The following is a 13,637-nucleotide window of genomic DNA, read 5'->3' as shown; positions in this document are numbered from 1 at the left end:
AACACAAATCGATGAATGTTTGAGCCCGAACGAAAACTCTCGCCCACGACCTTCAAAACCAGAACACTATACGTGCTCACGTTTTTCTTTCTCTTCGTGCGGCGGCCGCTTTACTCTCCTGCTAAAGGAACTTGGAAATAAAAGCCCTCACTTTTATTTCCTCCGTTTGTGCAGCTTTTAAGAAGTCAAAAACTTCTTTCTTCATTGACCAACCAATCACATAAAAGTGGAGTCCCCCGTACAAGCAAAGGAGTAATTCTCTTGGGATGCAATCTTGGATAACCTTCCTTTAACAGAATAACAAATCTTCACATGATCAGATGAGGTTTTTTTTTTTTCCAAAAAAATTCTAATCCATGATTTCTTTTCTTCTCAAATATATCCATTTACGAAAATGATATATATTCTTCAATCTATTCGGATTCCGCAAACGGTTCAAACTCGAGACATAATTAACATAAATAATCTGCTATGCATGGAATGCTCTTCTCAACACTCATAACAAGATCTGCTCGGACTTGTTATACATACTTCTCACTAATTTAAGTCTTCCGTTCATCGAAGTCGGGATTTCAGGTCTTCCCGAATTATAAAGTGGAGCTGGAATATATTGTCCCTTCTTTTGCATTTCCCTTTCTTAATTATCTTTCCACGCATGTCATGGAAAGAAAACCTTCTGAAGGCCCTCTCATTTTGGTGCTATTCCGGGCATATGATCATGCATCACGAATCTTCAGGAGATACTTTTAGTTTTGAGGTTTCTAAATACCCTCAACTTTAATGATGATAACCTAATGATCGTTATATGCTGGAAAGTGAACTATTTGAGGATTGGAAAGGATTGCAAGGAAGTCCGATGAAGAGCAAAAGCGCTAAGGTTGTCAATTCGGGTCCGTGTGTCTTTGTTGTGTCCGTGATGGTGTCAATTCTTGTTGGGATAACATCTCAACCGTTGAATTAGGTTCAAAAATTTGGAGAACCGGTTCTGACGAGTAGGTAGGTGGAATGCACATCTTAAAACTTGAAATGCGGAACAAGTTTTTGTATTTTTTGTAGTATATATCTTTGTGCGATTTTATGGTAATCCATTGTGACGACCTCAATCAGAGCTCCAACATCCCAAGGCATCATCCGACACTAATGAGCTTTGTTTTAATCTTATATTATAGCTAATTAGCGGGCGCATGCGGAAGCTCAATGAACTAAAAGAAAGCAGCAACCATATAGGACAAACAAGGGGAAGACGACAAGGCAAACTTTGTACGCATCAAGTGCCAAACCTTTTTCGATCACTGAGTACCAAAGACAAAGGGATCACTGAGTGCCATTCGAAAACATCCTACGTGGACTTTCTACTTAATGTTTTATTGTGACATGGAAATTGAAAAAAGAATGAGAAGTCCACTGTGGAAATTCTTGTCCAACGTGTCCTTCTAAAAGAGAAAATGACGCCACATAATTCGGGTCTATAGAAACCCGCGTTCGATCATAAGTGAGAGAGAACAATCAAAATTAGGGCTTGAACAAGGGCTCAAACCTTCCCTCTCTCAAACGAGTTCGACAAGATTCATGCTCACCAAATCAAATTAGGGCTCGATCTTCATCAACCTTTAGTGCCTCAACTAATCGATGAAGGCCCTACTTATTCCTATGATTCATGTCCGGCTAAGGCGAGGAAGCATTTATCGTGTGACAAACCGGGTCGACACAACAAAGGTAAGTGATTTGTTGTTTATGGAAGTGATTAATAAACAAGAACAAACAAAACGAAAGGCGACAAACAACGAGTATAAAGGTCATCTTCATGTTGTGAGTTGTACCCTTATGTCGTTTGTGTCTACTAACCGACAAGAAATTGTTGTTTTCTTAATGTGGTGGGGTTGTGAGGACCAAGTCGAAGCCGGCCTTGCTTTCTGTGATCCTTGTCATGGAAAAAATTATTCTTTCTTTGGTGCATTGTCAAGGGTTGAGTCCCCGTTATAAAAAAAAGATTATTTTTCTATAACTATACTAGTAAATGCTTGTGTTGTTGTGGTCCCTATTATGAAGAAAAACATGTACAATTGGCCAAAGGCTAGCAAAATTATTAGCAGATGATAGAGAAGCTAGAAAAATTATTTCTTTTATGGCCGCACTATTAACATGGTTTGTGTTTGGTCTTTGTTATACAAAAAATTATTTTATCTTTCATCGTTAACATAATTGGCATGGACATGTTTATGAGAAATGGTATGAGAGATATTGTTTACCAACACGCATGGTCATGAGATTATTCTATATGTTGGATATGATGGTGATGAACATCCGAAGAGGAGGCGGTGGAACAATCACGCCGATGCCAGGCGAAGGGCATAACAAGATGGTTGTCCAAGAAAAAGGCCCAACAAGGACAAGACAACACACGAAGGAGTAATGATGCGGGGGCACGAGGGCACCGGGGAAGTCAAGCTAGAGGACAAAGTGGGACAACTAGTCGAGCAAAGACAAACTTCAAGTAGCGTTTGAAAGATTTCAAAGCATTTTTTTGTCATTGTTGCATTACATTAATGATGCTACATCATTCGGTTAAAAAAGAAGAGTCAGGCAGGTGGGCAGGGCACCATAAGATGAAAACGAACGAAGACAACGAGAGTGGGATACTAAACTAGGTGATTTAGACGCCAAAGTGACAATTCTAGTGTTCATCGCGATAGCTCTATCGTAACTAGTGAAGATGGAGACTCACAATCGTCCTCAAGAGCTCGAACACACAACATCTCTTACACAAGACCGTCCTTACGAATACGACCAATGTGAGAAAATGCCATTTCTGTGTTCGAAAAAATGCCATTACATGAGGACCAACATAGAGGAATGACATTCCTCATTCGTAAGAGAAACTAGTCTTTGTGTAAGAGATGTCACGTGTTCGAACTCATGACAAGGATGACATTGTGTTCGAGTCTTCATCTTCACTAATTATGGTAAAGACCTCATCGTGTTGATGTAAGAACATGCATCAAGTAGTAATGATTATGTGTTATTGGTACAATGGTATTTGTAGCCAAAGTAGGCTTCTTCATCTAGTATTGACAAAAGCAAGTGAAGAACAAAAAACATGACGTTGAAAAGAGAAGAAACAAATTAATAGTGTACAATAGGGAGGAAATATCCGGTAAGCTATTTTTATTGCTTTGCTTTACTATAAACCTGGGGCATTAACTTCATTGCTTTTGCCTTTTCGATTAAAAGGAGACCAGTGAAGACGTTCCTTAAACTTGTGCATCACAATGACGATGGTGCAATCGAAAAGACAAGACATGGGTTGACAAACATGAACCCCGACATGACCAACTCAAGAAATTCAAAGTCTGATATAAGGAGGACCAACTCAAGAATCGATTGCACCGATACAAAGAACTAAGAGGAGGCAAAAACCAACCAATGGTTACTCGAGCACAAGCAAAATAAAGCAATCAATGCCACCTCCATCTCCAAAACAAAGAGTAAAAACCACCAAGAGCCCGCCCAAGCTTAGTTCCATGTCACAAATAATCCCGCAAATGTCAAGCACAACCTCCATAGTGCCAACACGATAGTGAGTTCAACGGGAGACAATACAAATGTACCTGAACATCCAAGCGAGGTGGCTCCTCCAAAAGATACAACAGTGGAAAAGAAGATGACAATGCAACGTGTGAATGCAATTCCAATTTGGAAGAGTGCTAGAATCATGAATCAAGTGAAGCCTTTGAAGAGAAAAAAGGAAGTGACGAGGTTGTTTGGCTTGACTGATGGGAGAATCTGAGATGATGTCTGTTATTGATGTTTCTTTTAGAAATTTGCTAGAATTGTGTTTGATGTTGTAACTTGATTTGATGTATGTTCAGTAGCGACAATATGCTGTATTTTGGTTTGGAACATGGGTTCAAAAGCAATATTTCTACCGCTGCATTTTTTGTTGGTGTGTTTAGCGGTAACATTATGTAATTGAACTTGGTTGGCTGATTGATGATGTAAGAATATGCATAATCATTAAGTAGCAATGATTATGTAATGTTGCAATGGTATTTGTAGTTGGATTGGCTTGTTGTATCAAGATAAATAGTATTTTACACGATACGGAAATAGCAATATAAAAAAAAGTGAACCTAAGTAATCACTTTTTAAAAATTGAGGAACTTAAGTGGTTACTTTTCAAAAATTGAGGAACCTAGGTGATCACTTTTCAAAAATTGAGGAACCCGAGTGGTCACTTTTAAAAAGATATGGTGCTTAAATGGCCACTTTGTGAAAATTTAGTAACTTAAGTGGTCAATTTAACTAAATCTATGGCGCTCAAACGATCATTCGACGGCTTGTTGGAGCTCATTCATCTTGAACACCTTTATAAAAAACCTGAGGAAGATGCTTTTGCTCTTGCTACACATCATTTTGACATTGCATTTGCATCCTCAAAACTCACACGGAATCGTAACAACAATTCTTGGCATAAGAACAATATCATGTTCATGTATAACATGATCATATTATTGTTCCTCAACTACAAAAAACCGAGGAAGATGCTTCGCTCTTGCGCACATCATTTTGACATTGCATTTGCACAATTGCATTCCTGTTGGCATCCTCAAAACTCACATAACAATTCTTAGTATAAGAACAATATCACGTTCATGTACGACATCATCATATCATTGTTCCTTAGCTACGGTAGACTAAAAAAAACCTTCTCTTTAGTAGGGTTACATATGCCCATAAACCAAAACAAACCCACCACCAACAACACAATAACAATCATTCGATAAATATCTCTTTGATTTTTCATCTTTGAAAATTCCTTCTTCGAGTGGTTCAGCAAATATTGTAGACCTTTTATCTCTGCTTCCATTTAGTCCCCATCGCCCAACTCATCCGTCAATACATGTTGACCTTCTCTCATTTTTGAAGTAGCTCCAAGATAACCTTCGTTGCTCGGTTTGAGAATTTCGAGTCAACCCACCTACAAGAAAATCATCACACAATTTCGTTTATGCTTGTTACATTAGCGGGGAAAGCATCGTAACATATCCCCTCAAAATATAGCAAACAAACCGTAAATCCAAAACAAGTTAACGCTAAAGACATCGAAAAATTTGATAGATCAACAAAACATATATTGGGGACCTAAAATATCCACAATTGAAGTCCGCTCTATAATTGGCACATCCATGGAACCTTCTCCCATGATTATCTCTCGTCCAAGCCATTCTTGTTGGACTTCGCAACCCACAATAGCAAAAGTGTAGAGCTGCATCTTGGCTTTGCTCATACACCCGAGAGCCACTTGCCCCACTTTTGCTTCCCGTCGCGCCTTTGACGATTGGATTTTGAGCAATTTGAAGATTTTGATTTCATTGAGTTGGGCTCGGTAGGGTTAGGGTTCTTCATATTCCTTTTGCGAGAGTTTGATTTTCCCCCAAATTGTTGAAAGATTTGGGTACGGTTAGGGTTCAAGTGATTTTGCTCCAAATTGTTGAAGCAATTGATTTGTATCGTTCAATCTGAAGCGTGCGACATCGTTTCCATTTTTATTTGCTGATTCAGCTTTCCAGCAATGTATGTGGGCTAGATTTACATTATTTTATTGCCACGTAGGATTTTCCGGTGACCCAAATCACCGATGGCACTCAAGTGGTCGATATTTAAAAGTTGTGGTACTTAGATGATCGAAAAAAAAGTTGTGGCACTCAAGTGATCGCCGTACAAAAGTTATAGCACTTGTACTGTACTTACCCCGACAAACAAGTGCATGAAAAAACAAGCGGTAGGCACGATGCCTAAAGGGTATGGCCTTACTCATAGGGCTTCCTAACCCGTATAGCATGCAATCACAAATCCACACGTAACAAAAACATATTTTTTATATATAATAGATAACGGTTCGTTTACATCTTTCTTTATAAAACGAAGCCACAAGAATACACTGGGAGGAATACGAAATGGGACATCTATTCCGGAGTTCTATTCACGTCCCCATCAATGTGCTCTAACGCTATCACTATCATCCGAGGTCATAGAAAACTACGGATGCGGGAAAAGGAAACAACTACGGAGTGAGCCGAAGCTCGGCAAGTGAGATATCGAGCCGAACGACTAGACCAATCATTCCTTCATTCAATCACGCAAATCTCAACAAGCAACCCAACCACGGACATCAAACAGGGCCGCACGAATCTATTGATCCCCCCATTCATGTCTCAAGGCTGAACACCCACGGGATTCAAACTTTAATTCGTGTCAAACCGGCGATTTACCGGGCGATCCCGCTCAAATTTCCACCTACCCAAAGACAAATGGCAACCGGATGACTCACGAGTTCATTAATCAAGCACCGAACCTCACATATCATTCCCCAAACCATATAAGGTTGAACCTTCCTTTTTCATAGTTCCGCTTCAAATTGTCTCACCCTAACAACAATTAAGATGATCGACGCATCGATTCCATTTACCCAAGACCCCAAGAAGCCAATTCAACCAACGGATCGCACATGCAACTCCTTCTTCCAAGACCCCCATGCAATCCAACAGTCCAAGACCCATTTCGATTCCTCACAAATTAATGATAATTCAGACGACCTACTCCTATATTCAGCTCACCTATGACCCGGAGACTCCACTCAAGCAAAGGATCGGAAATCCATCATCGTCTTCCTCACCATGCAAGACCAGCTACTCATCGTCATAGCCATTTCTAAACGTCGAGAATTCGTGCTAACATCAATGATAAATGAACAATCTAGTAGCAAGGATAGATAGCTACTTGCCACGGTCCAAAAGCGTAGAAAGACCGAGTCCTTGCCTTTTCAAAACCAAGCCTCAATCTTCTTCCATCTTCGTTCGCACAACCAAGAGAGAGAGCGAGCGGCTTGGGGTGAGACCAAGAGTGAGCAAGAGGGAGGAGAGGTCGGGAATCCTTGCTCGTGGGGCTATCCTCGAGAGTTTGAGGTAGAGTCCGCGTCGGTTTGTCCCGAACTTGTTTTTGTTTGAAAAGAAATCTTTAATTTTCACTCGAATCTCAAATATGTCCATATGTCCAGATATCACCAATAGTTTTTTAAAATTATCAACATCGGGATCAATTAGAGATTTCTTGTAATAATCTATGTCTCCACGACATTCTCACCTTCGTATGGAATAACAACAAGCTATTGAGAATCCAAAGTGTCCGTATTGTTGTTACCGCTTATAAAAGGCCCCCTTATGTAAAATGTTCGACAGAGCTTGCTTGTCCAAAGATTGTCTGCAATAATATCAGTGTGATTTCCAAAACCATGAAGCACTAAATCTCTTCCTTCTTCTCTTCAAACAGTATTCCAAGAGTCAGATTCTTCTTGTTAATTTAGCGGTACGATTTGATTCAGTATGCTCTCCACTTGCCACTTTGATGCATTCTCCCCACACTTGCATGTTGCACCGACCAACCAGAGGTTGTAAAATTCACCTGGAATCCCCTTCCCAAGAATGCATCTCTAGAACTTGTGGATCAGAAATATCTGATGCATTAAGGGTTGAGCTTCGAAAATGAATTTAGAAGCTAAAAGGCGGATCCCTCAAAGTCACCTGCAGATAGGCCATATGGGATTAGCATACTTGCTTTTGGATTTAGGCTCGTCTCCACTTCCTTTGATGGTATCGGACACACGGTGGTAATTTTCCACAACCCTTGGTCTTTTACGGGACCCACAAGAGACAGACGAACAGATGCGGCTCAAGTCGGCACTACAACTTTCAAACCAGATCTCCCCGAGCAGAAAGCCCCGATTCATCAGACTTTTCCAAAGACAATCGCAGAACTTCCTTATGAATATAAGAAACTTCAAAGGATTTTGTGTCGATCAAATAAAGTCATTCCCCCATAAGCCTGGCCATACTCAACCGATTGTTCGTGGGATAGACCCAGCACACACTCCATCACCTTTCAAGCCCTTGAAGAATTCTAGAGGAATCAACCGGACTCCTCTATGAATGTGGATTTGCAAGACTCGCAAGATCCATGGGGTGGACCACTATCACAAGACCCATATGACCTACCACAGCCAGTCATTTCCAGCCAGGATATTCCGTCCAACTCCAGAGATATTCCATCCAGTTCTAAGGATATACCGTCTTGCGGTATTCCTCATGACGCCTTGGCCAATAGATTGATTTCTGAGTACGAAGAAGAAGCAAAGGGAAATGAAAATTTCTACGCAAGAAGTCCCGCTCCTCTGTGACAAGGGAAAGTACAAATCCGATCGATGCTACATTTGTAACGAAAAGGGACACTTTGCAAAGAAATGTCCTCAAGCTATGCACCACCGTGGGGACCAAAGCAGACGAAGACAGTCAAATATCTCAAGGACATCCTCCATAATCTACCTCCTCTACAAATTCCATCCATAGGCAAAAGAATCTTGCGAAAAGATGCCAATGACAAATATTGGGCAACCATTCTCCTTGAAGAAATCGACGGTAAATGAAAAATCTATGCTTACAAAAGTGGTCGATTCAAGAATGCGAAAATGCATTATCATTCCACTTTCAAAGAAATCTTAGCATTCAAAAATGACGTCAAAAAATTCGAATTTCATCTCATCGGTCACCATTTTCTTGTGGAAATGGACATGTCCTCCTTCCCTCAAATGTTGAAGTTCAAATAAAAGCAAATTCCTCACCCTCAGCAAAAATACTACCATGTTCCTAAAATATCATCTCCTCATGATGTTGATGCACATGGTAGAAGAAGGGTTCTGACTCTAGGCGAAACTGTCTTGAATTGGCGGACCGAAAATGCTTTGGCCCAGAATGTTGCATTTGATACGGTCACCGCCCAAGTTGAACGGGTAGACTAGTGTACCACGATGATCAAAAAGATGCTTGAAGATTTTCAAAAGAGGCTTTATTTGCTCGAAACTCATCGGGTTCCTCACCATTTTCTTGAAGATCGGACTCCGGAAATGGAGAAACTTAGAAGACAAATCAAGCTTCTTGAGGAACAGAAGATACAACTTGAAAAGCATTCACAATTTGGTTTTTCTCCACAAAGTTCTTTTTTTCCTGAATTCTTTCCTTCTCAAACCACTCCAGCATCTCCAGCCACTTCGGTCTTTTCAAGATCTTCCTCCTTTGTAGCTACCCTTGCAACCGCACCACCTTTTCCCAAGACAAATGTCTTAGCCCTTCGAGCAAAATTGCAAGAGATTGAAAAAGAAAAACAAAAAACAAAATCTCTTTTACCTATTCCTTCTGCACCTCCAAAACTTGAAGAATCACCTCCTGATTCTCCCAAACCCCAGACCCATTCTTACATGGTGTCTAATCCTCTAGAAAGCTTTTTGAGTCAGTAAATTCCTTCTATCTCTGCTGTCGACACAGCTAACCCTCAAGAGTCGTCTGACTCTAAATCGGTTTCAGAATCCTTAAACACCGATCATATCTCCTCAACCTCTTCTAAAACTTCCCCTGACAAACATCAGCCCGTCGCTGAAATTATGATGGCTGATCCCACGTAACCCAAAGAAGAAGAAATAGAACCTCAAGTAACCATGCCCTCGGAAAACCAGCCCTCGTCGGGTTCCAGAACTTTCTTCACCTTTGATGACCTTCCATTTTACAAATGGTCTTATAGACTCCAGGAGTTTCATGCATGGATGATTGCCAGAAACTTAAGAGAGCACGATACCTATGAAGTGCTTATTGAGTTTACCAAACGGACTTACGAAACAATGAAAGATTGGTGGAACTTAGGTTCAGAGCAAGACCAAATATCATTCCTCATGATGAACTTTGACCAAGCCATTCATGTTATTCATACCCATTTCATTGGCCTACCAGGCAATACCAAAGAGCTCAAGAAGAAAGAATATTTTGAGCGAAAATGTTGTTCCACTTCCAAAAAAGACCTTGATCGTCACTTTCGTGAGATGATCAAACTTTTTTATTACCTTGGTGCACATGCAAACCTTAAACCCGTATTCATGGCTTCCATCCCTAATGAAATCGCAGACGAAGTAGAAAAGGTTACGCAAGCTCGTAACAAGACTGTTGCAGAACTCACCATGGGCAAAATACAGCAAGCAATTCATCTTGCTATTGAAGAAAATTGTCACAAAAGGAAACTTTTCTAGCGGTTCCTTCGTGAAAATCGCAATCCAAATAAGAATTGTGACAAGTCATACTTGAAGATAAAATGCCCAAAGGATTGTGATGACCCATCTTGCCATACCAAAAGAAGTCCCATTTCAAGAAGGTTTCCTTTGGAAAAAGAAGAGAAGTATTTGCAAACCATGGAATCCTCCTCCGATCTTACTGCCCCAATACGACTTCCGAGCCTAAATCTAGAAGCAAGTATGCTAATCCCATATGGCCTATCTGCAGGCGACTACGAGGGATCTCGCCTTTTAGCTTCTAAATTCATTCTCGAAACTCAACCCTTAACGCATCAGATATTTTGATCCACGGGTTCCACAGATGCATTCTTGGGAAGGGGATTCCGGGTGAATTTTACGACCTCTGGATGGTCGGTGCAACGTGCAAGTGTGGGGAGAATGCATCAAAGTGGCAAGTGGAGAGCATATTAAACCAAATCGTACCGCTAAATTAACAAGAAGAATCTGACTCTTGGAATACTACTTGAAGAGAAGAAGGAAGAGATTTAGTGCTTCATGGTTTTGGAAATCACACTGATATTATCGCAAGCAAGCTTTGGACAAGCAAGCTCTGTCGAACAATTTACATAAGGGGGCCTTTTATAGGCGATGACAACAATACAGACACTTTGGATTCTCAATAATTGAGATTCGACAACATCAACAAGTGGTCGTAGCCACGATAATGACATAAAATAACTCCGAGAAACATTTCAAACATTTCAACCACTACGGTCGACTTCCGGCAACAACTATTACAACCACTTTTGACCATGATTGATCAATTATTTTTCTCCACATGTGTTGACAAGGCTAAGTCAAATGACTTTTTTTTTTTTTCAAGAGGGGTAGTAATTGGCGTCGTCACTGTATGAACCGTCGTGTTCATCCTTTGACAACTTGTATGCCTTTAATAATTGCCTCTCCTCATACTCAAAAATCAATCTGCCGGCTTCTGGGTCATGAGGAATACCGCTGGACGGTATATCCCTAGAACTAGATGGAATATCCGTGGAGCCGGACGGAATGTCCTAGCTAGAAATGACTGGCTGGGGTAGGTCATATGGGTCTTGTGATAGTGGTCCACCCCATGGATCTTGCGAGTCTTGCAAATCCACATTCATAGAGGAGTCCGGTTGATTCCTCCGGAATTCTTCAAGGGCTTGAGAGGTGTTGGGGTGTGTGCTGGGTCTATCCCACGAACAACCGGTTGAGTATGGCCGGACTTTTGGGGGAATGACTTTGTTTGACTGACACAAAATCCTTTGAAGTTCCTTATATTCATAAGGAAGTTCTGCGATTGTCTTTGGAAAAGTCCGATGAATCCGGGCTTTCAGCTCCGGGAGATCCGGTTTGAAAGTTGTAGTGCCGACTTGAGCCGCATCCGTTCGTCCGTCTCTTTGTGGGTCCCGTAAAAGACTAAGGGCTGTGGAAAATTACCACTGTGTGTCTTTTTGGTTCCGGTCTTCCAACTCTGCGCTTGCATTTTGAACGCATTGTTCCATGCTTGGAAACAATAGCAGCTTTTTGGACGCATGGGCGGATTTGATGCTAGAGTCAAAGGTGGGGTTTTTTTAGATTAAAAAAAAAGTATGGGTCAGTATTGAGATTGGATCTAAAGTTGGGATTTTTTTTTATTATAGAGAATTAGCTTGTCCATCATATTACCACGTCTTCTTATATTTTTTTCATTTGTAATTTGAGGTGGTGCATTAAAATGTCAACAAATTCGATTCTACTTAGAAAACAAACAAATACCATTTTGGTTATGAGGCAATATTATATAGGAAGCTGCTAGCCTTTTTTTTTTTTTTTGTCTGGTTCTATCTTATCATATTCTACTAAATAAGCCATATTATATGCGTTACGAAACCATGCTCCCTCCTCACGCGTCCCCACCCCACTCCCCTAAAGGTAGAGATTTGAACCTTCCACCTCATACTTTCCACATAGAGAGTGTGGCCACTAGGGCATCCACTAGTAGTTAAGCTGCTAGCATGACATCTCGATAATACCGTCGGTTATTTCCGATCACACGATATCTCAATCAATGAGCGCTTTATGCAAAATACATGGTGATGATGCGAAACTATGGTTGAGATTTTACGGTCACTGGCGGTATTGTCGGGGAAATATTTGCCTATTATATAACCATATAATTGATCGAAGTCATGATATTGTAGTAGAAAGAGCGAGTCAAGTTAGGTATGTTGTATCTCACGGCTCAATCAAAGCTTCACAGGCGCTTGCTAGGAGCTTCATATCTATGGATTTCATTGTTCACATGTCATTGCATGATGCCAATTACAAAGTTTGGATAAGTTAAGGTTTGTGCAGATTAACATGTATTCCCAAATATGAACCCGCAATTCCACCCACTCGGGAGGGGCCAACAATAATCCCTTGCGAATCTGTGAAAAGAAAAAAGATGGGTCGATCAGAATCATCTCACCTACGTTATGAAATCAATTTAACAAAAGGCCGTAACTCAATTCGTTGTTGTGTTGTGCAAACAAGATCGTCCTAATCGTCCAACTTGCCCAAGCAAGGACAGCAAATCTTTTTCCTCTATTTTCTATCAATGGATTCGTAATTGCCTCGAGAATCCAGTATCCGTGTAGTGGAGATTCTCCAGAACTGTTATTATATCAAATGTGATAATATGCTCGTGGCTCCATGCAAATTGGGATATGGAGTCTCGCCCGATTCCCATCTCTGGTATTGCATTGCGCATTTTGGGCTTTGCCCATATAGCCCCCGATCAATTTTTCAATGCTTGAACTATTTTAATCTATGCTCCGTTTGTTTCACAAAAAATGAAGCATTTCTGAAAAATGTTTTCTATAAAGTCGTTTTAAGAAAATAGGGATATTTACCGGTTTTTGATTGAAACCCGAAAATAAATTGGAAAATGTTTTCCGTCATTTGGTAAGAAAAATTAATTTCTATTGCACATGATTTTCTATTTTTAGAATATTTTTAATTATTTTTTACTTTTTTTTTCCTTCTTTTAGATTTTTTGTTAAATTTTTTTAATTGTTTAATTTTGTTTTCTCTTTTTTCCTCTTCCTTCTCCTTCCTCCTTCCTACGCCGTTGCTCCTTCCTCCTTCCTCCTTCCTCCGCCGCTCTTTCGTCCTTGCCATCGGCCATGACGCAGGCCGGCGAGCTCGAGGCTCGGCTAGTCCCGGAGAGTCCCGAGCTCGAGTGAGCAGCCCGGCCGGTGTGCTAGGAAGTTGAAGGCGGAGGCAGCCTTGGCGATGGACTTGGCGGTATTGAAGAACGGCTCCACCGACACACGCTCGTGGCGGCGGGCGAGGCCGCAAGAGTCGACCGAGCTCGAGAACGGCAAGGGGAGCCTCGGCCTCGCCAAATCTGGCTAGGGATGGAGGAGAGAGAACGAAGAGATGGAATTGGCACTAAAATAAGCATTTTTCAAAAAATTTAACACTTAAGTGATCGTTTTAAAAGTTTTGGCACTGAAGTAATCTT

The 13,637-nt window shown here is 40.8% G+C and overlaps 2 protein-coding genes across 2 annotated transcripts in view; both read left to right on the top strand.

The window, feature by feature from the left end:
- Positions 1–13,637, top strand: part of LOC115733026 (disease resistance protein L6-like) — a 154,133-nt gene that overhangs the window by 15,572 nt on the left and 124,924 nt on the right. The window contains exon 2 of the mRNA XM_048277042.1: positions 1,717–1,720. The gene's annotated coding sequence lies outside the window, so the exon portion shown is untranslated. The remainder of the gene's footprint in view (positions 1–1,716; positions 1,721–13,637) is intronic.
- The window catches only part of LOC115731453 (topless-related protein 4-like), a 103,397-nt gene that overhangs the window by 25,383 nt on the left and 64,377 nt on the right, over positions 1–13,637 (top strand). The window lies entirely within an intron of this gene.

Source organism: Rhodamnia argentea, chromosome 4, assembly GCF_020921035.1.
Source record: "Rhodamnia argentea isolate NSW1041297 chromosome 4, ASM2092103v1, whole genome shotgun sequence".
Lineage (NCBI taxonomy): Eukaryota > Viridiplantae > Streptophyta > Magnoliopsida > Myrtales > Myrtaceae > Rhodamnia > Rhodamnia argentea.
This window is presented reverse-complemented; position numbering and strand designations above follow the sequence as displayed.